The sequence below is a fragment of the Meriones unguiculatus genome, chromosome X (assembly GCF_030254825.1).
Source record: "Meriones unguiculatus strain TT.TT164.6M chromosome X, Bangor_MerUng_6.1, whole genome shotgun sequence".
NCBI lineage: Eukaryota > Metazoa > Chordata > Mammalia > Rodentia > Muridae > Meriones > Meriones unguiculatus.
In genome coordinates, this window is record NC_083369.1 from 97,896,981 (window position 1) to 97,922,802 (window position 25,822).

At 40.4% G+C, this 25,822-nt stretch overlaps 1 non-coding gene across 1 annotated transcript; it reads left to right on the top strand.

The window, feature by feature from the left end:
- Positions 1-4,688: 4,688 nt before the first annotated feature.
- On the top strand, positions 4,689-4,790 carry LOC132650316 (U6 spliceosomal RNA). The gene has a single exon (XR_009588683.1). It is a non-coding gene; the product is annotated as a U6 spliceosomal RNA (small nuclear RNA).
- The last annotated feature ends 21,032 nt before the right edge of the window (positions 4,791-25,822 follow it).

Genomic DNA, 25,822 nt, shown 5'->3' on the forward strand with positions numbered 1-25,822 from the left:
CAATTCATCAAGAGCTTCAGAAATAACAAAGCACACACATTTGAAAATCTGTCACTGAAAACAGAAAAGTGAGTTGCTCTTACATCCAGATACTCTGCTGAAAGTTTTATCAGTTGTAAGAGTTTCCAGGTAGAAATTTTTGGGGTCACTTATGTATACTATCATATGCAAATAACAGCATTTGACTTCTCCCTTTCCAATTTGTATCCCTTGCTCTCCTTCAGCTGTCTTATTGTTCCAGCTAAGACTTTAAGTACTATATTGAAGAGATATGGAGAAAGTGGAGAACCTTGTTGTGTTCCTGATTTTAGAGAAATTGCTTTGAGTTTCTCTCCATTTAAGTTGATACTGGCTATGAGCTTGCTATAAACTACCTTTATTATGCTGAGGTATGTCCCTTGTATCCCTAATCTCTCCAAGACTTTTGTCATGAAGGGGTATTGGATTGTGTCAAAGGCCTTTCCTGCATCTATTGAGAGATCATGTGGGTTTTTTTTTCTTTCAGTTTGTTTATAAAGTGGATTACATTTACCAATTTGTGTATGTTGAACCACCCCTGCTTAACTGAGAAGAATACTCAGATAGTGGTGGATGATCTTTTTGGTGTGTTTTTGAATTCTGTTTGCAAGTATTTTATAGAGAATTTTTGCATCCATGTCAGTGTTTCTCAACCTTCTGATGCTGTGGCCCTTTAATACAGTTCTTCATATTGTGATGACCTTGAACCATAAAATTATCTCATTGCTATGTTATAATGTAATTTTGCTACTGTTACGAATCATAATGTAAATATCTGATAGGCAGGATATCTGATATGTGACTGGCAAAGGGGTCTCAACCCATAGGTTGAGAACCACTGATCTATGTTAATAAGAGAAATTGGTTTGTAATTTCTATCTTTGTTTGGCTACAAAGAGAAATCCTGTCAAACACACAAAAAAAAAAAAAAGAAAAAAAAACTGCAATATTTAAAAAAAAGATGAAAATTGTAAAAAGAGATAAAGGTCACTATACCTTAACAAATAGAAGGATCCATCAGAACAATGTAACAATTGTAAATAGATACACACAGAAAATGTTGGGGTGTGTCAACATTGCACTAATGAATTAAACAGGAGACTTGCTCTTGGAGTAGTTTGAACCAATAGTGAGTCCAGATTTGTGTTCCCCTCTACTCTCTCCCTGTCCTTTATCTCTCTGTAGTTTCTGATCTGTGGCTTGTCTGTTGTCTGTCTGCTGTGGATATGATGTTTGACTGTTCCTGACGAGGGCTTTGATCTGTTCTTATTTAATAGCACAGAAAACGTGTTATGTGAAAGGAATGAGTAATTATTTTATGCACAAATCTTTAACTGAGTTTTGCAATGGAAGAAGTTACTTTACTGACATAAACTGACCCAAAATGGCACTCAAACCTGCAGACAGCTGTTATCAACCTATATCCATATGCCGCTTCCAACATTAATGGGATATTTGCCATTGGTTGATTTTAACCTGTTAACTGCTTTCAGTATATGATTCCCACAACATACACACATACACAATCCTTGATCAGGGGCATGGAAGCATACATAGTTTAATATTAAAGCTATGCATTCAGCTTAGGCAGTAAATGCTGATTACATGGGAAATCTCAAGAGGTACTAACTTGGTTACAAGCTCTGGGAAAAATTCAGTTTGTCACGGCAAGAAGTATTTTCTGTAAAAGCTCCTCACACACTGGTGCAATCAATTTCATAGATCAAGAAGTACTGGACATGGACAATCAGGGAGGTCCAGATATAAGAACAGTGACTGTCTTCAATACCACATTCTAATCAATTAATTGATAGACCACCCAAACAAGGAAATCAACAAAATTCAAAGGAAAACTGCACCAAATATTCTATACACTAGCCATGAACATACATTTTTTTTCTCATCAGCCCATGAAACCTTGTCCAAAATAGAACACATTTTATGTAATAAGTTTTACCAGCTACCAGAGATTAAATAATATACTTCTCAATGTTTAGCAGTTCAGCAAAGAAACCAGGAAGATTTTTAAAATCCTTACTACCCAATGATGATAAAAAAATAAAATAAAAACACATAACCTTTGGGGTGCACTGAAGGCAGTTCTGGGGAGAAAAGTGAACAGGCATGAGTGCCCACAAAACAAAAATCAAAGAGAGTTCGATAAACCTAATGATGCTCCTCACAGTCTTAGACAAATTATAAAAAGCAAAACATGAAAACAGAAGAGAAGAAATAGCAACAAGGTAGAGATTGATGACTAAAAGAACAACACAAGGATAAGTGAAATAAGCAGTTGGTTTTATGCATTGATAAACAAGACGGGTAAAGCATGAGCCAAGATGACCAAATGAAATAGATCTAAATGAATAAATTAGGGTGCTTACAAAGGACATTACTAGAAATGATGCTGAAACTCAGAGGAATTTTTGTAACAGTTTAAGGGACATTGATGTTATTTCTTCTTTCAAGACCTGATAGAATTCAATCACAGATCCCATATTGTGTGTACCTAGTCTTAAATCTAGATTGTCATATGAGAGAAAACACAGGCTATTTTTTCTTTTGTAGAAACACTTCAGTGGGTTACAGCAGTTGTTTTGTGTTCTCAGTTGCTGATCCTTTGAGATCACAAAGAGGATCTGAACTTACAATGACTTTGCTGTTTTCCTGACCCCTTCCCTTTGCTTAATGTTGATTGACTGTCAAAGGAGCCTTGCCTTTCTGCATTGAGCCTTACTGTGACATGCTGCATGGTTTCCACCCACCTTTCATTTTTGCTTAATCATTTATTTAAGATGTTTGTCAAAGGGGTAGTAATGGCGAACACCTTTAATCTCAGGATTCAGGAGGCAGAAGCAGACAGATCTCTGTGAACTCGAGGCCTGCCTAGTCTACCAGAACAACAAAGGACACATATAGAAACCCTGCCTCAAAAAACAAAACAAAACAAACAAAACAAAACAAAACAAAACGATGTTTGTCTCCAGGCCAGCAAGATGGTCAGGGGGTAAAGATGCTTGCTGTCGAGCCTGGTGACCTCATTACAGTCTGTGGAACCTATATTATTAAACCTACTGGGTGGAACCTACAAAGTTGTGCCATGGCATGCATAAACACACGCACACAGATAGATAGATAGATAGATAGATAGATAGATAGATAGATAGATAGATGTTCAAAAAGATATTTGTTTCTATTTTTAAGAGTGACTGTACCTCCTGGTTTTGCTTTCTTCTAATATACTTCTTGTAACTTGACCTTCATCTTGCTCTTTCTCTCTCTCTCACTCACACATACAGACAAGTAAATAAGTAAGCAAGCAAGTAAGTAAGTAAGTAAGTAAATAAATGTTTAAAATATGTTTATTTCTATTTTCAGGAGAGATTGTGCCTCACAGTAGAATTAAACCAATGGATCAAATTTATATACCAACAAATTAGAAAATCTAAAAAGAATGGATAAATTGGTGAGCACATAATAGGCAACTAAGCCAACCTAAACAGATAAGAAGCAAAGAGAGTGAGGCAGTAAGAAATCGTCTCTCAGCAAAGAAATGCCAAGACCTTCTGGATCCATGGTTGAATTCTACCAGTGCTCCTTAAAAGTCTACATAAAACAGAAAGAAAAGAAAGTAATGATGCCAAAGTAATGATGCCAAGAGTGTAAGAAAAGAACAGAGAAATCAAACTTCTCAATAAAATATTTGCAAACCTAATTTGACAATGCATTAAAATGATTATAAGCCATGACCGTGGTGTGTGTGTGTGTGTGTGTGTGTGTGTGTGTGTGTGTGTGTGATTGCAGCATGGCTCAACTAATACAAAGCAATCATGGTGGAAGGAGAGAACAAACTCCCACAGTTGTCCTCTGATTTCCACACATTTAATCTGACTTTCAATAAAGGAGCAATGTATGAAATCTGAATTCTGATTGCTATACCCCAATAACAAGCAGAGTGAAAATGAAGTCCAAGGAAACAATTCCATTTTCAATAGACTCTACATATACCTAGAATAAAGCTCACCAAGTATAACAGAGCTCTACCATGAAAACTGTAAGAGGCTGAAGAAAGAAATTTAAGAAAATACTAGAAGATAGAAAGATTTCTCATGTCCATGGGTCAGTTGGCAGGAATTATGTTGGCAAAGTTACCATATTATCTAAAATTATATTTTACAGGTTCACTGCAATCCCTTTCAAAATTTCAGTAATATTCTTAATTCTACAAAGAACTATAAATATCTAGACGGAAGCACAAAGGACACCAAATAATAATAATAGCAATCCTGACTAAACAAGAGCAATGCTGGAGGCATCCCAATCCGTAGGTTCAAATTATACTACAGAATCATAGTGAAAAAAGCAGCCTCTGTTAGCAGCCAGATGAGATAGAGAAAAAGAGGAGGGAAGAGAGGAGGGAGAAGAGAGACACATAATGAAATCTAAGAAAGGACGCAAAAAATAATACACATAAACACAACTATTTCTCAACAAAGTTGCCAATATACATAAATTGGAGAAATGAAAGCTTCTTCATCAAGGGGTCTTTGATAAGCTGAGTAGTTACTTGTAGAAGCCTCAAGCTAGATTGGAAGACCGAAACTCACAATGTATTAAACTTTGACCTGAAACACCCAGACTGCTACAAGCAAACAAGAATAGCACCTCAGGCTCGCTTCGGCAGCACATATAAAATTGGAATGATACAGAGAAGATAAGCATGGCCCCTGTGTAAGGATGACATGCAAATTCGTGAAGCATTCCAAATCTTAATGAAAAGAATAGCACCTCAATATATAGACATAGACAATGATCATTTTCAAAAACTATCTCACTAATGCAAGAAAAAAAAAAAAAGGAAATGGCAGATGGTGTTGCATCCAGCTGCAAAACTGTACACAGCAAAGAAAAGAATTACCAGAGTGAGGAGACAGGACACAAGATGACATGGAGGATGCTGAGGGTCACGCAGTGTTTGGACACTGACCAGAGGATTGCTGCAAGTTGTAAGCCAGTCTGGGCTACCGAATGACACTCAGACTCAAAAGCAAAGCAAAAGAAAACAAAAGAATACATAACCACAGGAACAGATATGGTAAAGTGGGAGGAGCAAAATAGTCTGAAAAAGTTTACTTGGGTTGAAAAACAGAGATAAAATGAAATGTACTAAAATTCCCATGGAGCAAAATATCTGAATGTTTTTGTGTCTGGTAAGATTCATTGGGACAAAAGTTGAAATCTTTGTATCCATAAAGCTTCTGGTAAGGATTCTTTTAAACATTTGAGTGAAAAAATATGTTACACAAATTATGTCATAAAACAGAAAAAAAACAGACAAATTTCTTTTTTTCTTTTTTAAATTTAATTTTTATTTTTTGTATTAACTACAGTTTATTCATTTTTTTATCCCAGCTGTAGCCCCTCTCTCATTCCCTCCCTCCCTCATCTCTTCCCATGCCTCTCCCAAAGTCCAATGATAGGGGCGGTCCTTCTCCCCTTCCATCTGACCCTAGCCTATCAGGTCTTAACAGAACTGGCTACATTGTCTTCCTCTGTGGCCTGGTTAGGCTGTTCTCCCCTCAGGGGAAGGTGATCAAAGAGCCAGCCACTGAGTTCATAACAAACAAGTTTCTAAACGATTTTGTGAAGTTCACGAAAAGAAAACAAAACTGTGTAGCATACTTTCCCCAAAACAGAAACACATATTTTCTTAAACATTTATCTATTTGTGTGTGACGGTGCATGTGTGCATGTGCATGTGTGCATGTGTGTGTGTGCGTGTGTGTGTGTGTGTGTGTGAATGTGTGTATACATGCCATGGTACAAGTGTGAAGGTCAGAGGACAATTTGTGGGTAAGACACTCGGGTTTCATCATGTAGGTTTCAGAGGTTGAAATGAGTTCATTAGGCTTGGCAGGAAGCACTTTTACCCCCTAGTCACCTTGCTGGCCCAGAGACAAATAAATGATTATCAAGCAAAAACGAAAGGTGGGTGGAAACCATGCAGCATGTCACAGTGAAGCTCAATGCAGAAAGGCAAGGCTGCTTTGACAGTCAATCAACATTAAGCACAGGGAAGGGGTCAGGAAAACAGCAAAGTCATTGTAAGTTCAGATCCTCTTTGTGATCTCAAAGGATCAGCAACTGAGAACACAAAACAACTGCTATAACCCACTGAAGTGTTTCTACAAAAGAAAAAATAGCCTGTGTTTTCTCTCATAAGACAGTCCAGATTTAGGACTAGGTACACACAACAGGAAGCAGAAGTGTAGTAGCAGAGGTGAAAAGAGTGGAGGGGAGAGGACACAGAGGAGAACAAGAGTAAAAGCCAGTCATACACGGAGGAGAGTAAGAGTAAAAGCCAGTCATACATGAGGGATACAATCTTGATGACACCCATCATGACGATGCAGGCCATCTCAACCATTAACAGGTAATAAAGTGTAGATAGGATGTGGTGGTGCCTCCCTTTAATCCCAGCACTTGGGAAGCAGAAGTAGAAGGATCTCTGAGTTCAAGGCCAGCCTCAACCTTATAGTGAGCTCTAGGACAGCCAGGTCTACACAGAGAGATCATCTCTGTACCCTGCTCCACCTCCAAAAACCAAATAAATAAATAATACAGTGTCTACAAAACACAACAATAACAACAAAACACCTTACTCTATGACAATATCAAAATTCACTTAAAAATAGCAAGCATTCTTTCCCCAAATCTTTAAACAAGGCAACGACGAATGAATTCCTCCCAACAGAATATTAAGCATACTGACACTTTGGCAGAACAGGGAAATGCGAGAGCACAAATGCTGGAAAGCAGCAAGTGCAAGTGTCATTACTTACAGGTGACATTTCCACATGAAGAAACCACTTAAAATGATATACACCCAGGGGCTGAAGAGATCACTCAACAGTAAAGTGTTAAGTTCTTCTCGGGTCCAGTTGCCAAAGTCTCTTTCTGCTTGGCAAGGGTCCAGGTTCCAGGGTAGGATCTGGGACAGGACGTGGATTACCCTGTTCACTTTATCTCTTGGTTCACCCAGCTGATGGCTCAGGCAATCGATCAGCAGCTAGTCACATCACAAAAAGTGATTGAAAGAAAAAGAAATAGGGGAAGGAGCCCAGGATTCCTTCTCTAGATCTAAGGACTGGCTACACTGCTACTAATGAGGAAAACGTTTAACTGGTCATCTTTATTCCTGCAGCCTGGACTGTAAAAGGAGGCTTCTAGCCAAAACTGCAAGGGGTAGTAAAAATGGGCTCTTTGATCTGATATTAGCTCTTGCACAGGGGTAAGTCACCGCAGGCTAAAGTAAACTTTTTCCTGCTTGTCTTAGGCTAGTAGTTAGATCCTGAATTGCTGTTAACTTGTTTGGTAAGAAAAAGAAAAAGGGGGAGAAAGCAAGCAAAGACCATTCATTCACACGTGTTCAAGGGAAAAGGTGGATGAAGTTAAGAACTTTAACTTCAACAAACTTACATATGACATATTACATATGATGTTACATATGATGTTGATTTCTGCCAGCATTCCCTCTGCAGAAACTGTAGCAAGTTAAGGCTGCCAGTTCCATAGCATCAGCCCATACGTACACATGGACAATCAGACATTTAGACCTGTACATATTCATACACGCATCCAATGGACAATATAAAGGAGCTCCTTACACACAGACAGACAATTGACATACACTCATGTAACATATGAAGAAGAAAACAGACAGACATATATCTATATACATATTTACAACTCATAGATACATCAAATTCCAGCCAGCTTTCATTCAATGGACTTCCACTTTTGGGCTTCTGCCAATGGTGTGTGTGTGTGTGTGTGTGTGTGTGTGTGTGTGTGTGTGTTGCCATTGTTTATTATAATCGCCTTTACATATCTGAGACAAAGTTCCCAGAAAAAGGAATTACTTCATAGTCAAAAAATTAACCACAAAAGCAGATGAATTCTAAAATACAACAGGTTACATGTTTTAAAACTAAACATTTCTTATCTATGTGTCCATTATATAAATTCATAGTGAGTTCAGAGTGACAAAGGTTAACAAGGCCTAAAAGTTAACAGGGTCTGAAAGTTACAAGAAAATATATCTTTTCAATTAGGACTGACTTTCCTACACATTTTCCAGCTGTCTTTGGGGTGATAATCTTCTCTATCTTTCATTCTGAGAAACAAAATAAATTTAAAATGACAGTATATGATGCCGTATGTGACAAGCTATAAGGAATTACAACAGAACAGTTTGTGTATAATGACCTAAAGGCTTGTACTTAATTAGACATAGCTTATCATTCGGGTTCATGGGAAGTTTAAACCAACTTGACTGTATTTATGGTGTATACCAGGGTGAGTGAAGGCTATCTGAGGCCACGAATATGTCTCCTAGGGAGGCATCTGGAGGTCCACTAAAGTTTTTATTGTAGCCATTAACTTTCTTATTTGTTTATTTAACTTTTAAAATTGTTTGGCTCAAGTCAGGAATTCCATAATCAGGAATTAATTCATCTGAACAGCAGTAAACACCCACAAAGTGACCATACCAGACTATAGAGAGATGCAGCCATGCACGAAGAATGAGTGTCAGGGACAGGAAGCAGTTCTGGGGTGTATCATAGTACAGACCTTGCAAAGTACTGGATCCCCTTCCAGAAAGCCCGCCTGCCTAGTGACAGCTCCTTGAACAGAGTGGCTCCTGACAATAAAGCCCATATACTGCTCTTCTAGAGGACCCAAGTTCAATTCCCAGCACTAACATTAGGTTGTTCACAACCATGTATAACTCCAGCTCCAGGGGACTCCTCTGGATGCTTTGGACAACTACACTTACATGCACATACCCACCCACCCACTTACATGAACATAATTAAAAATAATTATACACATAATTAAAAAGAATACAAATTAAAAAACAAAATTATATAAAACCAGGACTAGAGGAATGGCTCAGTGGCTAAGAATACTTGCTGTTCTTGTAGAGGACCCATGCTAGGTGGCTCACAACTGCTCCAGGATATCTGACTCGCTTTTCTGGTCATTGTGGGCATCCACACACATGAGATGTGTGCCCAATGCACCCGCACACAAATAAATATGAAACATAAATCTTAACAAATACCCGAAATCATCACAGTCATTGAGTGACAATAAGCAAGTTTCTGGACCATTGGACAGGAATCACAAGCTACTTGTATTTCTGTAGAATAAGCACAAGTAATTAGTAAATAAAATTGGAGGTAACAACGAAGTGTGCCCTAAGCCTTTAACACTTAGGAATGTAATGGCAGATGTGCTAACACAGTCCTTAGAAAGCCTAAACCAACATTTAGAGAATTTAGAGACGGCACCAAATGGACAGGAACAGTGTTCCTGTGGACTAAATGTCTTGTTATTAAAACTCAGCAGCATAGGTAGGTTGGTGGTATGCACCTCAGAGGCAAGTGAATCTTCGTGAATTCAAGGCTAGCTGCGTCTACAAATGACTTTCAGGCTGGCCAAGACTATATAGTGAAATACTGTTTAAAAAAGAACAACCACAAGATAAAAATACTATCCTTTTAGCAACAATTCCTCCCAGAAGGATGGTGATGTCATTCAAAATATTGCTGTGCTAATTTTTTTTAATGGCAACCTTATAACAAAATGAGTAGGGATATGAAGTTTTAGACTACCTAAACAGCTTTTAAGTAAAACAACTAAACCAAAAGGCATATACTGCTGGATAGGAGTTTCAGTGTACAAAGGGACGTACTTAAAACAGTGTGGTACTGGAGCAAGGATGGACACAGAAAGAGCAGTGGAAGGGAACAGAGAGTCTGGAAACAAGAATGGAAAGCAAATATACTTATGACACTGGGGTCAGCAAATCCCTGCAGAAAAGATAATTCGTTCCACAGAGACAAGAAAAAAACTAGACCTTGACTCCTAAGCGTGGAAGATGTGAAATGACACTTATATTGCAGATATTTGTGTGCTTAGGACAAGCTTGTTTTATGTTTAAATATAGTATGTGTGTGTGTGTGTGTGTGTGAGAGAGAGAGAGAGAGAGAGAGAGAGAGAGAGAGAGAGAGAGAAGGAGAGAGGTGAGAGACTTTAGGTGCTTGTGTATGGTATGCTTGTGGAGGTCAGGGAACATCTTTCTAGGGTCAGTTCTTTCCTTGCATCTTGGATTGGCAGTACTTCCTTGAGGTTGTTAGCCTTCTGAAGCAAGTATCTACTCACTGGAGCTTCTCCCCAGCCATCTGTTTTTAGGGTACGAAGGATTGGACCTTAATCCTTAAGCATGCTAGCAAACCTTGTACCCTGAGCCACACACACCTTAAATTTGTTGATTTTTTTTTACAGGCCTCAAATAGGCTGGCATGAATTTGCTCTATAGCTCAGGCAGACCTTGAAGTTGCAATCCCTCTGCATCAATCTCCCTCCCCAATAGTTCGGATTACAATCTTGCACAGGCATGTACATAAACACGCAGGGTATACATGAGGCACAAGGAGAACACGAGACGCCTTTCACTGTTCTCATCCCCCATATTCCATCTCCTTTTCTCTTCTCTTCTCACTTCAGCCTTCTCTCCTCCCCCTTCTGCCACACTCCTTCCTGCCCACCTCTTTCTCCTTCTATTCTCACATCTTCCTCCTTTCTTGTGTTCCCACTTCTTGTACCTTTGCAGTTTTAGGTGCATGCAGCTGTGTCAGCAGCTTTTCATGTGTGTGCTGGAGATTTGAACTCAAGTCCTGTACTCTCCTTCTGCCCCTCGTGCCCCTCCCACCATCATCCTCCCCGCTCCCACATACACATGGAGCAGACATAATAAGCAGAGATCAGAGAAGCACTCAAATGTCATCTATTCTGCCCCCTTTTTTCAACCCCTTTCCGAACCAAGCTGGGCCTGGCAGAGCTTGATGACCCAAGGAAAACCTTTGCACTTTTGCTTCTGGGTAGCTGAGGAAAAGCCCTAAGGATTTATGATTATGTGGGTCTGAGAAGGATTTGTTAAGAAAGAACCCAGCTTTGTTGCAGATCGTCACACTTGAAGGCATGCACATTCCCCATATTCAAAAATGGCAAAGGAGACTAGACAAGATGGCTGCAAAGAAGAACCCTTGTGATTGTGTAAGAAGAGGCTAAAGAAAGGCTGTCACTCCCTCAAATACCAAGACCTTGTGTTCCCATCTGGGTTGGATGAGCACACACCAGAGGGGCCTCCACTGACTGAAGTTGCTGATTGTGAGCAGGACTTCCTGTAGAGCACCATCTATGTCTACAACACCAATTCCAAATGATTTGTAATGGTTACAAATGGAAGTTTGGGTCAGTCTACCAGGAAAACTCTATCACTAGACAGTGACATTGCTGAGTACAAAGGGACTGTGAAATAATTACCAAAAGATCTGTGGGACATAGGTCCCTCTGGGGAAGAGCTGGAGAAAGGTTAACAGTATAAAACTCTTAGTTATTTTTATCAAGGTCCTTCATCAGGGGAACCTGGACACCCCTGCATTCAAGGGGTTCTTCTGAGTCTGCAAACTGGCTCAGTCTAGAAATCAGTTCTGGGCTGAGATTCCCTTTTGCCATCATCCAATAGAGCTTTATTTTATTTTATTTTATTTTATTTTATTTTATTTTTTGTCATTTGTTTGAGAATGTCTTCACTTATACAGATCAAACAAAAATTCAGTACGCTTCTTATCTATTTCATGCCTAGAAACACCATGCCAGTACCACAGGTCCATATGAGTCATGCCATCATAAAAATCATTTTGCCTGTGCTGACCATTACAGGTCAAGCCATTATGGACATTGCTTTGTATACACTGCCCATTACAATAACTATGATTATCTTGCCTTTGGGAATTCACCTGGTCCCTCCTATTTCAGGGCCCAATTAAATGTATTGTATTTAATTCATCCAGCTGAGAAGCAGTATCTCCAACCCTAAAGCCTGACACATCCTCTAACCTTCATTAGCACAACAACACAACAGTAACAACACATATACACAAGTCTAATCCTGTGAGTGGCTGAATTAAAATGCAAATTAAATTTACAGCCATCTGATGTGGAAGCTGGGAACTGAACCGGGGACCTCTGGAAGAGCTCCAGTACATTTAATTGCTGAGCCATCTCCCCAAACACACACACACACACACACACACACACACACACCACTGGTGTATGACAGTTGAAACAAAAGCTTGGCTCTGCAAATGTTTTTAATCCATCTTATTTTTTACATTTACTTATTTGTTAGGAGCATGTCACCAAACTCCTGTAAAAAGTCAGAGGACAACTTTCGAGAGTTGATTCTCTCTTTCCACCGCTATAGGTTCTGAGGTCAAACTCAGGTCATTGGACTTGACAGCAAGAGCCAGCTGGCTGCCCCTGCCCCCATCAGTGTTTATCTGCAAGCCTTTATGTGGACTTCTTCTTGAGTATATACTCAAAAGTAGAATTGTTGACTCATTTGATAACTTGAGGTCTACTCTTTTCTAATGATGTTGCACTGCTTCAAATTCCTACCAGTCATGTTTGAACATGTTTCATTTCTTGACACCATCTGCAACCCCTGTTAACCCAGTAATATGAAAGGCTATCTCACTGTGCTTTTGATTTCTATCCCCTCAATGGCTATGATGGCAAATACCTATTCGTGTGTTGAAGGTCATAGAAATGAAATTCCCCCACTTCATTTCTGAGTACCAGCCAGGGCTATTAATCTCTGAACTCCAAAGTTTCTCTGGCATTCCTTTTTTTTCTTGGACACATCCTTTCGCAGAACTGTAAACAGTGGAGTAGTCTTTTTGTCCTTGGAATATGTCTTCTCTCCTTGAACAGAGACATTTGTGTGTCGAGGGTCCATTTGAGTGACTATCTACAAGAATCTATCTCAGATTTGATGATGGAGACTGACTGGTGGGAAATTGACAGTTCTCTACCAGTGATGGAAACTTGAAATGGTACAAAGGAGATGAGTCCTTGAGGTGCAGGTACTAAGACTAGGCTGCTCTGATGCTCCAGTGGTGACTTCTGAAGGTCAGGGGATGAATAAGAGACAAAAACACCCTAAGCGGCAGGGCGGCTTTCCAAAGGACATCAACCCAGTTAAAAATGTGCCACAGTCATTCTGAGCATCTCCAAGCCATGGGGGTGCCCTCACTTTCACTGTTCCTGGGATTTAAAGTTTCTGCTGGTAACTGCTTAAGCTGGGATTGAGAAATTAGTGGTATGAAATAGATCTGTTCAAGGTCAGCCCTGGGGAGAATAGTTTTCCTTTTCAAATTGTCATCTTGCAACAAGGGAGATGAAGAATGCAAAGGGCTTTTATGAAATGCCACAGGTTAAAATGAGACAGTTGGCACAAAATCCAAGAGCTTGGAGGGGGTTTTGTCTCCATCACACATTTTCTTTCTAGTTGTTTTCAAAAGCCTATTGGGAACGGAGTGACCTCCTGGTCCTAGCACCTGCATTTTTTTTTTTTTTAACATATAAGCACATTCCTTTTCTAAAAGTTTAATCCTATGGGCCAAAGAGAGTGGATGTTAATGAGACTTTAGAATTTAGAATTCTGTCAGCAGGATACATTGTTGGAAGTGTAGGGAAAAGAAGATTAGGGACAGAAGACAAAGGCAACTTTTTAGTTTAGGTGCAATGACCCTGGAAGTTTCTCTATAGACTCGGAGAACTAATGCAGCTTTGTAGATGAAGTATCTGGAAGCAAAAACCCCAGCTCTTTCAGCAGCTCGAGAGGCTAACCTTCAGCAATCAACTTCAACATTGTGTTTTCTATAGGGAAGTAACAAACTACTTCAGGAGTGGGCTGCATTTAGACTTTTGTTAAAGGAAGGTCTCCTCTTAGCCTAAGAATTTTACCACAATACACGATTTTCCTGGGGAGTCAGAGTATCACGTGATTCTGAATTGGAATGCTGCCCTTAGAAGTCCAGCTTGACAAGCGCACAAGTTTATTAGATGATTTCAAATGTTGGTCGGATTTGCTCACTGGAAATTTACTGTTGTCCTTACCCACTTTCCTGAACCATCCTGCCCTTACAGCCTAGCTTGGTATGCCCTGTTTTGTAGAGTTCATGTGGTGTCCAGCACAGGGAAAATGCAAGTTGTACCTTTATAAGCATGGATTCCAGCCTTCCTTAGTAGAAATGGTATCTCCATGAATCCTGTCAGCCCATGGGAAGTCTGCCTTTGTTTTTCTGCAATATGGAATGTAGCCTCTGCACACAGAACAACTAAATGGTATTTCATTGGCTAGATTTGAAAAACTAGTCTCCATACCCCCTCCCCCAAGTGTGTGTGTGTGTGTGTGTGTGTGTGTGTGTGTGTGTGTGTTTCCTTTAGCTGTTACTTTTGTTTACTCTTTTTGGATAATTTTTTAGATCCTTGGTGGTGGACGGGTTATATGATTAATTTGTTTTTGAGTGTCAAGGGATAACTATAGTGTCACTGTTGCCACAGCAATGCTATAAACTGCAAGAACGAATGCTTACACCTGGAACATCACAAACACCAATTAAGAGTACATTATTTGATTTGATTTGTTTAATAGAAAGCCCAGTCAACATACAGAAGCATCATAGGCAGCTAAAAATCTGTTATTAATAAGTCTTTAAGCCATTTAAGGTTTTAGAAGACAAAATGGAATTATGTATATAGATATCTATATTGAGCTGTCATTCAAGTTAGTTTGTCCTATACTTTGGTATATATGTTTTTGCTGAGTTTTGCTTTGTGTCTGTACTAGGGATTGTACTACGCCTCACACATGCAAGGCAAGATTTCTACTATTCGGTTCTACCCCAACCATTTTATTTTTTATTTTGAGACAAGGTTTTACTAGTTGACCCGGCTGGACTCAAACTTATTTGGTAGCTCAGTCAGACATTGAACTTGTAATACTCCTGTCTCATGGTAGGTATGTATAAAGAGTTCGTTATAATTTCTCCACCAAGGCTTGGATGAAGGTTGTCAGTTCCCATGTTCCCACTTACGGGAAAGTGCTATCTTGGTGCTGGGAACCCAAGAAAGCTGTTCCAACTTGGATGGCTGTGAGAAGCATATTCTATAGTAGAGTGTGCCTGTTTGACTGCATAGGGGGAATTTACCACAAATATAACAGTTGGTTTTGTTGTAGATTGTCATCGTGGTCACCACTCATTAGAAGAAGAAATTCCACTCAACTGTGGCTGGCAGCAGTAGTAATCTATGGGCACAAACAAAAATGTTTAGGTGGTAGGTTCAGTCACGTATGATTAGATCCACTTAATAAAATAGTCGTGGTTTCACTGTGTGTACCTATGATGCCCCTCAGCACAAGTTTCTGAACTAGCTTATCATACCAGACTCATAGGTTCCCTTCTGTAGATGAACCTAAGATCCAATCAAAATGTAGTTAGTTGTACCATGCTAGACATGCCGCAATCTCGCTAGTAAGCATATCTTATATAACATAGCTGTAGCCCGGCAGGGCCATTAGTGACAGCTATACATATATTTTTATTTAATAATCCTGTGAGTTTCTTTTGGAAAGCATTTAAAAATATCTTATTATTATTTTTAAAGCTTACATATGTCTATGAGCACACTCATTTGAATGTGTGCTTGCATGACAGATAAGGGCATCAGATTCCTTTATAAATGGTTGTAAGCCACTGTGCAATTGCTGGGAATTGAACTTAAGACCTCTGGAAGAGCAGCCAGTGCTCTTAACCACTAAGCCATCTCTCCAGCTCCTGGAAAGCCCTCTTTATTTCCCCATAATAGGGTGACTTTGTTTAAACTTTTGCTATTATTTTAACAACCCTTTCACAAAACAATCAAAATCGCCTCTGTGGAAGTACAAGGCAAGCGGAGATACAACTGTAATACCGAAACGTACGGAGACCCTTACTTCAAATGCTCCCAAACAGAGACAGGATTTTAACCTTTAAGTTGTACTTTATTCGGGGACCTGACAGTCTGGGAAGACAGTGGATTCACATACTCTTCTTTTACTTTTGAAGTGTGGGGTGGTGCATGCATGCACAGGAGTGTGCGATGTGTGTAAGGATGTGTTTGCAATGGTGAGTGTGTGGATGTCAGAACATGACTTGCCAGAGTCAGTTTGCTCCTTCCCGCATGTGGGTTGTGGAGCTAAAACTCAGTTCATCAGAGCTGGCTGCCAGAGCTTTTTACCCACTGAGCCGTCGTGCTGGCCTGAGGGTGACTATCTTTTAAAAATTTCCTTGTATCTCATCTCCAGTCAGTGGATTATAGGGGAAGAGGGATGGGCAAAAACGATCCCAGTGTTCAGTCTCTTTCCTCTGGTTAGCTAATCAGCCGCATTTCTGAGACCTGTTGCTACCTGTGATTCTCTTGTCATCATCCCTTGTGGCTCTCACCTCATTCTCTGCATAGCTGGGCCCCGGCTCTTACTGTCTCTCTAAATCTAGTTAATATGTGCTGGTACCAGCCTTGTACTCTTCCAGGGTATCTGAACTGGGGATGGGGTTAAGTCAGCAAAAATCAGCAGTTAGTACATGCTAGCTGTTAATAAAATGCATGTTAAGATTCTTTTCTACAATATGTAAGTACAAATGTGTCATATAGAATAGTAAAGTGCCCTTGTCTGTCTCCTCTTCCCCTATCAAAAATATCATCATATTTGGCTGTTCAAATTGGCATTTATTTTTTGTACCTTTTTAAATTCTTTATTAATTATACTTTATTTACTTTTTATACCTGTGCTCCCTCCTCCCGTCCCAATCCCTCCCTTGCTCCACCCTCTGCATGCATGCCCCTCCCCAAGTCCACTGATAGGGGAGGTCTTCTTTTCCTTCTTTCTGATCCTAGTCAATTAGGTCTCATCAGGAGTGGCTGCATTGTCTTCTTCTGTGGCCTGGTAATGCTGCTTCCCCCTCAGGGGGAGGTAATTAAAGAGCAGGCCAATCAGTTCATGTCAGAGACAGTCCCTGTTCCTATTACAATGGAACCCACTTGGATACGGAACTGCCATGGGCTACATCTGTGCAGGCGTCTTAGGTTATCTCCATGCATGGTCCTTGGTTGGAGTATCAGTCTCAGGAAAGACCCTTGTGCTCAGATTTTTTTGGTTCTGTTGCTCTCCTTGTGGAGTTCCTGTCCTCTCCAGATCTTGTTGTTTCCACTTCTTTCCTAAGATTCCCTGCACTCTGACCAAAGGTTGCTCATGAGTCTCAGCATCTGATTTGATAGTCTGCAGGGCAGAGCCTTTCAGAGGTCCTCTGTGGTAGGCTCCTGACTTGTTCCCTCTTTTCTCCTTCTGATATCCATCCTCTTTGCCTTTCTGGATAGGAATTGAGCATTTTAGCAAGAGTCCTCCCTCTTGATTAGTTTCTTTAGGTGTACAGATTTTAGTAGGTTTATCCTATATTATATGTCTATATGAGTGAGTATATACCGTGTGCATTTTTCTGCTTCTGGTATTTTTTTTTATATTTTGACTGGTTGTCTAAATTTGTATATCACTGTTTATGAAATGGGTGTCTTTTTCATTGGTAATTCTTTGTAGACACCTACTTGTAACCATGAGCTGGGTGATGTCTGTGGCTTAGCCAGTTGCCTGTTTATATGAGAACACTTACAGGAATCTTGTGACAATATGCATACATGAAGGCACATCTGTATTCCTTATCCATGGGCCTGAGCCCTACACAATCCACCCATCAATGACTTACTGGGCATATTGACTTACATGCATACTGTTAGGCTCATGTAGCAATCCTTCAAGGTTGCATAGCTAGGGTCAACGCTCAGGCATTATACACTGCAAGTAACATATCACTATACTTTAGGGGAACGCCTAGAAATGTTGCTATTTCCCAGCCTGTGCTGTCCCCTGTGTCATTTGTACTCTGATTTCACTTGCACCCAATGGATAACTTTTTCATATTTTCATGAACAGATGACTCACATGTCTGGGAAGACTTTCTCTTTTGACAAGAGAAGGGCCTGATGTGTGTGTGTGTGTGTGTGTGTGTGTGTGTGTGTGTGTGTGTTATGGAACCATGAGGAAGATTGTTCATGGCTCTGATTTATTTAGTACTTTCCATGCTTTTATATGTGTTGCCCCAGCAAGCAGTTACCAGTGCTTCCTTTGCTACATCCAGAAAGCCACACCCCCGAAGACAGAGCAGTTGTCTGGGGGAAAAGCTACTGGCCTTTCCTCGTGAGTAAGCACTGTTCTTACTCTTCCTCTCCCAACCCAGTTTCAATTGTGCCACAATATTTTTCCCATGTGTATGTGTGCTTTGTCTGCATGTATGCCTGCATACCATGTGTACACCTGTTGCCTGTGGAGGCCAGAAGAAGTTGTCAGATCCTCTGGAACCAGAGCTACAATTGGTTATGAGCCACCATGTGAGCACTGGGAATTGAATTCAAGACCTTGGAAAGAATAGCTGGTGCTCTTAACCTCTGAAATGTATCTCCAGACCTACCATTATGACTTTGAAGTGATCCCATTAGTTTACCTTTTTTTTTTACCCAGATAGTATGTATTTATTTTTATTGCTATCACTGCCTTGTACCCCATTGTTTTGTACCCCAGCTTACCAGTGCCACTGATGTACCAAAGCATCTTTAAAGATGGATGGTGTCTGTTCTAGCCCATTATCTGGCATGGATATCTGGTTCAATCCCTGTAAGTGGTTCAGTAGCTTGGAAGACATGTTTTATATTTGTCACAACACTGGCAGATGAGACCCCATGATGTAAGTATATGTGCCACTTCTATAGAGCCTGAAATTTTGAATTGAAGGGGCTTGTCCGGAAGAATTTCAACACATCTCGTTATATTATATGTTTTACTGCTACTGAAGCAGGTTCCGCAATGAGGACTATCCTCTACAGGGTTTTATATTTAACTAGCAGTTGCACCTGTGCTAAATATGGGGCCGCTACCTATTTTCAAGAATGGAACCCAAACCCTATCAGAACAATCTGTTCAGATATTTGTATCATCAGCCCCAGCTGGAGCCCTAAGGGCTCTGTAATCTTAAAACAAATGTGCACTGGGCCCCTGAAACATACAACTCTTCAGTCTGTTCCACAAGAATCTTTTTTTAATTCTTTACTAATTACACTTCATTCACTTTGTATCCCCCCTGTGGTTCTCTCCCTCCTCCCGTCCCAGTCCTTCCCTTCCTCTACCCTCTGCATGCATGCCCCTCCCCAAGTCCACTGATAGGGGAGGTCTTCTTTTCCTTCTTTCTGATCCTAGTCAATTAGGTCTCATCAGGAGTGGCTGCATTGTCATCTTCTGTGGCCTGGTAAGGCTGCTCCCCCCTCAGGGGGAGGTAATTAAAGAGCAGGCCTTATCTTACTCAAAAGCCTCTTGAGACTTTTTGGTCCAATTCCATGTGATCCCCTTATATTAGGGCATATAAAGGACCTGCAATTTGAGCAAATGATGTACAAAAGTGTGCCTGTGCTGGCTCATTTTTATGTTAAATTGGCACATGCTAGAGTGGTTTGGGAAGCAGGAATCTCAACTGAGACATATCATGTTGTGTAGCAGTTTCCTTTGATATTTAATCATTCTATTAGGAGGCTCCTTAACAAAAAATAAAGAACTCAAATAGCTTCAGGAAGCCCACCAAACTGACCAGATTCACTAGGCCCCTCTTTTGCAATAGTAAACAAGACAAGCTCCTGAGAGGCTCCCTCTCAGAGAAGACACCCTACAGAGAAGACCCTGAGACCAGAGCAGCTGCCTGGAAGAAGGAGAAATAAGCTGAGCCACGTGGAAGAGGTGTAGATCAACTGACGCACTTGGCCAAGACATACTCTAAGCTGTTGAATTTCCCTCAGGCTGTGTAGTGTGTTCTGATTCCCAGTTTTTGTGAGCTGTCACCCAAGCAGGGGTGGACTTTGGTGATTAGGCTGTTTTTGAGTCATTTCTGCTCCTGTAAATAATCTCTCATCCATATTCCCGAAAGTAACACCAATAAAACTCATTGGATCACCAAGTTGGGCTTTGGTGATATCTGAACTTTAGTTTGCCATGGCCTCTTTTCTGGGCTGAGTAGACATGTGTGTAGTATCTCCCCAGGAAAAAAATCTTGTCATATAACAATGTCCCCACCAGATTGCCCTGCGAGTAAGCCTGTATTGCATTTTCTTAATTAGTGGTTGATGCATGAGCTAGTGTTTCTGAGTAGTATAAGAAGGCAGGCTGAGCATGAAGAGCAAGCCAGTAAGCAGCACTCTTTCATAGTCCTGCCCCCAGGGTTCTGTCTCCAGGTTCCTGCCATGCTTGAGTTTCTGTCCTGACTTCCTTTGATGATGGACTGAGATGTGGAACTATAAGCTGAAACAATCTTTTTTATCACCAAGTTGCTTTGGTCATAGTGTTTCATCACAGCAATAGAAACCCCAACTAAGATAGTTCCCATATCCAGAACTTGTAGAAATAGATGTAACCACTTTACATTTATTGTTACATGCTTCTGGGAAAAAAGCAGTCTGGAGAGATGGCTCAGTAATTTAAAGCACTGAGTGCTCTTCTAGAAGACCTGATCTTGATTTCCAGCACCCATATGACAATGCACAACATATGCAATTTCAATTCAAGGGAATTCAATACCCTCTTCTGGCCTCCACGAGCAACAGGCTCATACATGATGCACAGACATACATGTAGGCTGTTTTAGTTACTTTTCAGTTGCTGTGACAAAACACTGTGACCAAGACAACTTATAAAAGAAAGAGTTTAATTTTGGCATCATGAGGTTATGATCATCATGGTGGGGAGTATGAGAGTAGGAAAGCAGGCATGGTACTGAAGTATTCGCTGAGTGCTCACATTCCAACCCACAGGCACAAGGTATGTGTGGGGGGTGCTAGGACTCATCCCTAATGACAGACATTCTCCAACAAGGCCACATCTGGTAATCCTTCCCAAACAGTTCTATTAACTGGGAACCAAATATTCAAACACATGAGCCTATGGGGGGTGGGCAATCTCATTCAAACCACCACATAGTGAAAACACCCATATGCATAAAATAAAAATAAAGTTAAAAAATGAAAAGGTACTGACTTTTGTAGGTATTAATGTATATCTTGTCAAATCACAAGAATCCTTCAAAATTTGCTGCTATGCCAGGCCCTTGGATCTTATATAGATTAACATCCCATCATTGTTTATAGATGTACTTGTACAACCTTCGGATGTTTCTCTAAACCTGTAAAATATTTAGAGGTTATAAAACTGTGTTTATATTGAATTATTTCTCCCATGAATGTGTAGGATAATAAAACGAGGTCCCGTGCAACTATCACATTGCAAGTAGTGGGATTTGTGTACAATCCCAGAGGGATGATGTAAAATTCCATTGCTATCAATTATAGATGAATATGCACTGGTCATGGGACTCAGAGGTTAAAAGAATATTAAAGAAAACATTAGGAAGATGTAAATGGGCACATGATCCCTTACTTGAATTAGCTGTTCCATCAGAAGAGCAGTGTTGGGTACAGTAGCACAGACAGTGGACATCATTGTATTTAGTTTTCTATAATCCATAGTCATTCTCCAGGAGCTGCATGTCTTCTTCTCTGGTCAGGGACTTCTTTTGTTCTTAAGGAACTTCATGCTAAACAAGTGTTTTTGGCCTTTTTTAATGTTTATTTATTTCTTTTTCTTTATTGTTCTCTCATACAATACACCTCCTTCTCCCCTATTCTCAGTAACCTCTTCTTCTTCTCTTGCCAAGGTCCACTTATCCTCCATTTCCCCACTCAGAAAAGAGTAGGCCTACCAATGATATTAACTGGCATAGCAAGATACAATAAGACTAGGCACGTACCTTATATCAAGGCTGAATGAGCCAACCCAGTAGGAGGAAAAGGGTCCCAAGAGTGTGCAAAAGAGTCAGAGACAGTCCCCTCTCCCACTGTCCTTTTAAAATATTTAAAATATTTTGATGATGACCATGATTTCCTCTACACTGTTTTTGGTGGTAATTACCCTGTGCATGGTAGACAGATTCACCAGCTTTTATTATGCCCAGCTGCAAGTTACTATTCCACAGTCATTATATTCCCTGTTTGTGTGTTGGGAATAAATTTTCTGACTTCTGTGGGTACACTATTCCTCAGTGCCATTTCTATCCCTAGAAGTTTGACAAGAGGGAAAAATATAAGCAGTATACTTGCAAAAGAGCATGGAGGGGGTTAGTGTCCCACTGCTAGGATAAGCTTAGATGTCTTGGACTGTTTAACTTCCATATCTATTGACCACTTCCTATTGTCCTCTATGTTAAGGGAAATACCCACAAACTGATATGCACTTTATCTCATGTAGCCTTTACATTAGTAGAAGACCAATATGGTTGCAGCTCAGTGTGGTACCCCCAGTTGCCTTGTATGGCTACCCTGTGAGGAGTGGCTGGAGGGATCACACTGTATAAGATCCTTTGATTCCAGCATGAGAAGGACACCATAGAAAGGATATGTACTTTCTCATCTTCCCCTGGCTTGGGGAAAATTACAAAGATAGCATTGAATTTCCTATCAATGGTGCCTTGGCAGCACACTCCATGGTGCAAGTCCCACTGTGTTTGTTTCCTGGCCAGTAGAATGGGTAACTCCTAGGTTCCTCGCCCACCTTTTTGTGTTCCCCTTTGTCTGCCTTAGCACCAAACCCTTAATTTGTGCAGCAGTTCAAGTCGTTTGGGTTGGTCAAAGCTTCTCTAACCCTATAGGTCCTGTGCTCCACTAGTGGGATTAATAAATAAATCCACTAGAGATTGATACCTCTCCTGAGGCCCTGTTGTATTAAATATTGGGAGGGGTCTTAGTATGCACATTTCTATCTGGCCTGGTAAATTTACATCAAAAGCTGCTTCCTACATCCTCAGGTCTCATTACATCACCTGATCCTCCTCAGTGGTTTTCTAATCATTAACATTTATTGATACATTAGCAGACAACATCCAAATGTCACTAATGGTCCATGCGAGCCAGCCCTTAAAGGAGTGAGTGATTAACTTCATGAAACTGGAGATTCTGCAGGCATTGACAGAGAAAAGGAAAGGTTGTTATGCTGCTTAGTTCCTTTGCCAGCAAGATGCTTAAAGCTGATTCCATTTACATCCATATGCCAGAGCCTGACAAGCCAATCAGACAGGGGCTCCTTTCTATGCCCATTGAAAAGCTTTTCTGATTTCAAGTACCTCAGAAGCAGACTATTCCCTAATGATTATAATGTCTTAAGTAGAGCCATTATCAGTATCTTTATCTCCATACTTAATTGTGAATTTTCTCTTTTTCTGTACCAGAGTTGGATTTGCTGTGTGAGGATATTATCCACAGCTTTTTATCTTACTGTTTTCCTCCTTACTGTCCAATTCTTTCCATGGATTTTCAGGTTCAGCTCCAGAAACAAGGTTTTGTTTGTTTTGTTTTTGTACACTCGTTTTTCTTTTGTTTCACAGTCACGAGAAATATTACAAAACCTCCATTTCATCTTCCTTTAAAAAAAAAAAAAACAAATTTTCTTGCCAACTCAGCAGCTAATGTGGAGGACACTCCTTACCCGTTGCTTTTTAGCTAAAGAGTCTCCTTCAAGCTAATGACACTGAGACTGAGCTTGTCTCATTACCTATAACAGGGATCATGGAACAGCAGCCACGGGCTCTCCTGCAATTCCATCCCATACATACTAGTTGCAGCAATATCTGTGTATCCTCTCTTCCATGAAGCACTTTAGGCTGCCTTGTACTCACACAGCAGAGCACACTCATCAAGGAGGCATGCCATTCCATATCATATGGACGATGATGTTAATTTTCTGGTATTTCCCTTGCAGTTGCTCCACCCTGACTCATCTTGGATCTGTGTGTGTGTGTGTCCCTGTTCAGGTGACAACCATTGTGTCACCATTCCAAAGAAACATGAAAGACATGTTGTTTTTGTGTTGTGTTTTGGCCGTAGTCTGTCCTCCTTATTAAAAGTGTTGAAAGCCTCAGTAAACACTAACTGTGGGAGGGATGGATTGGCTTTGCTGCAGTCTGGCAAGTAGCTTTAGAGCACATAACAATTATCTGCTGGTCTGCTGGAAAATGGGTTACTTTGGCTTACGGCTGGAAGATTATTATCCCTTCACCAGGTCTTCAAAAAGTTCAAATAGTACAGAAAGAAGAGCATTCAAGGGTAATAGTAAGTGATAAGGAAGGTTTGAATGTACGCCAAAGGATACATGAGTCATGAAAGAGGATATAAAGGTTTTTTTTTTTCCTAGTTTCAACTCTGTGCTAGCTAGATTTATGTCAGCTTGACACAAACCATAGTCGTTTGAGAGGAGAAAATCTCAACTGAGAAAATGCCTCCACAAGATCGGGGTATAGGTAAGCATGCAGGGCATAATCTTTTAAGTTTTTTTTTTGTTTTGTTTTTCTAGACAGGGTTTCTCTGTGTAGGCCTGTGGCTGTCCTGGAGTCACTTTATAGACTAGGCTGACCTCAAACACACAGAGATCCACTTGCCTCTACCTCCCTAATGTTGGGATTAGAGGTGTGTGCCATCGCACCAGGCTTGCAGGGCATTTTCTTATTTTTTTTTAAATTTTTTATTTATTACACTGTACTCACTTTGTATCCCAGCTGTAGCCCTCTCCCTCTTCCCCTCCCAATCTCATCCTCTCTCCGTCATCTCCTCTCATGCTCCTCCCCTAGTCCACTGATATGGGAGGTCCTCCTTCCTTTCCATCTGACCCTAGCTTATCAGGCCTCATCAGGAGTGGCTGCATTGTCTTCACCTGTGGCCTGGTAAGGCTGCTCCCCCCTCAGGGGAACACGGTCAAAGAGCCAGCCACTGAGTTCATGTCAGAGACAGCCCCTGTTCCCATTATTATGGAACCCAGTTGGATACTGAGCTGCCATGGGCTACATCTGTGAAGGGGTTCTAGGTTATCTCCATATATGGTCCTTGGTTGGAGTGTCGGTCTCAGAAAAGACCCCTGGGCAAGGCAATTTCTTAATTAGTGATTGATGTGGGAGGGTCCAGCACATTGTGGGTGGTTCCATCTCTGGGCTGGTGGCCCTGGGTACTATAAGAAAGCATGCTGTGCAAGCCTTGGGGAATAAGCAAGTAAGCAGTACCCCTCCCATGGCCTCTGCATCAGCTCCTGCCTCCAGGTTTCTGCCCTGCTTGAGTTTCTATTCTCATTGCTTTGGATGATGAACTGTTATGTGGAATTGTGAGTGAAATAAACTCTTTCCTCACCAAGTTGCTTTTGGTCATGGTGTTTCATCACAGCAATTGTAACCCTAAGTAAGACAATCTCTAGCATAGTTTTTTACCCCCGGTAAACAAGTGAATAAATATGTAATTAATAGTGAAAGTTAAAAAAAAAAACGTAAAGGATGCTCTATTGCTTCTGAATGGCTAGTCTAACCGTGTAGGTGCTCACTGAGGTGAACACAGTTTAGGATTGGTCAAGTATTGGAGTGGCTTCCTTATACCAGCTGTGCACTGTTTCTTTTTGTTTATTAGTGTGTTAATTAGAAGAATAAAGTGATTTTATTTTATTTTTTAGTGTTCAAATATTAGGACAACAAGAGTGCCCTGAGTGTGATATCTTTTCTCTGCCAATCACAGACTACAGTATTAACACCAATTAGATGTCAAATTTGGAAACCTACAAAACAAAATATGGGTCTATTCTTGACTCAAGATATCTATCTATTTATCTATCTATGTATCTATGTAACTAATTATATATATTAGTTACATAGATACATATATTATATATATATGT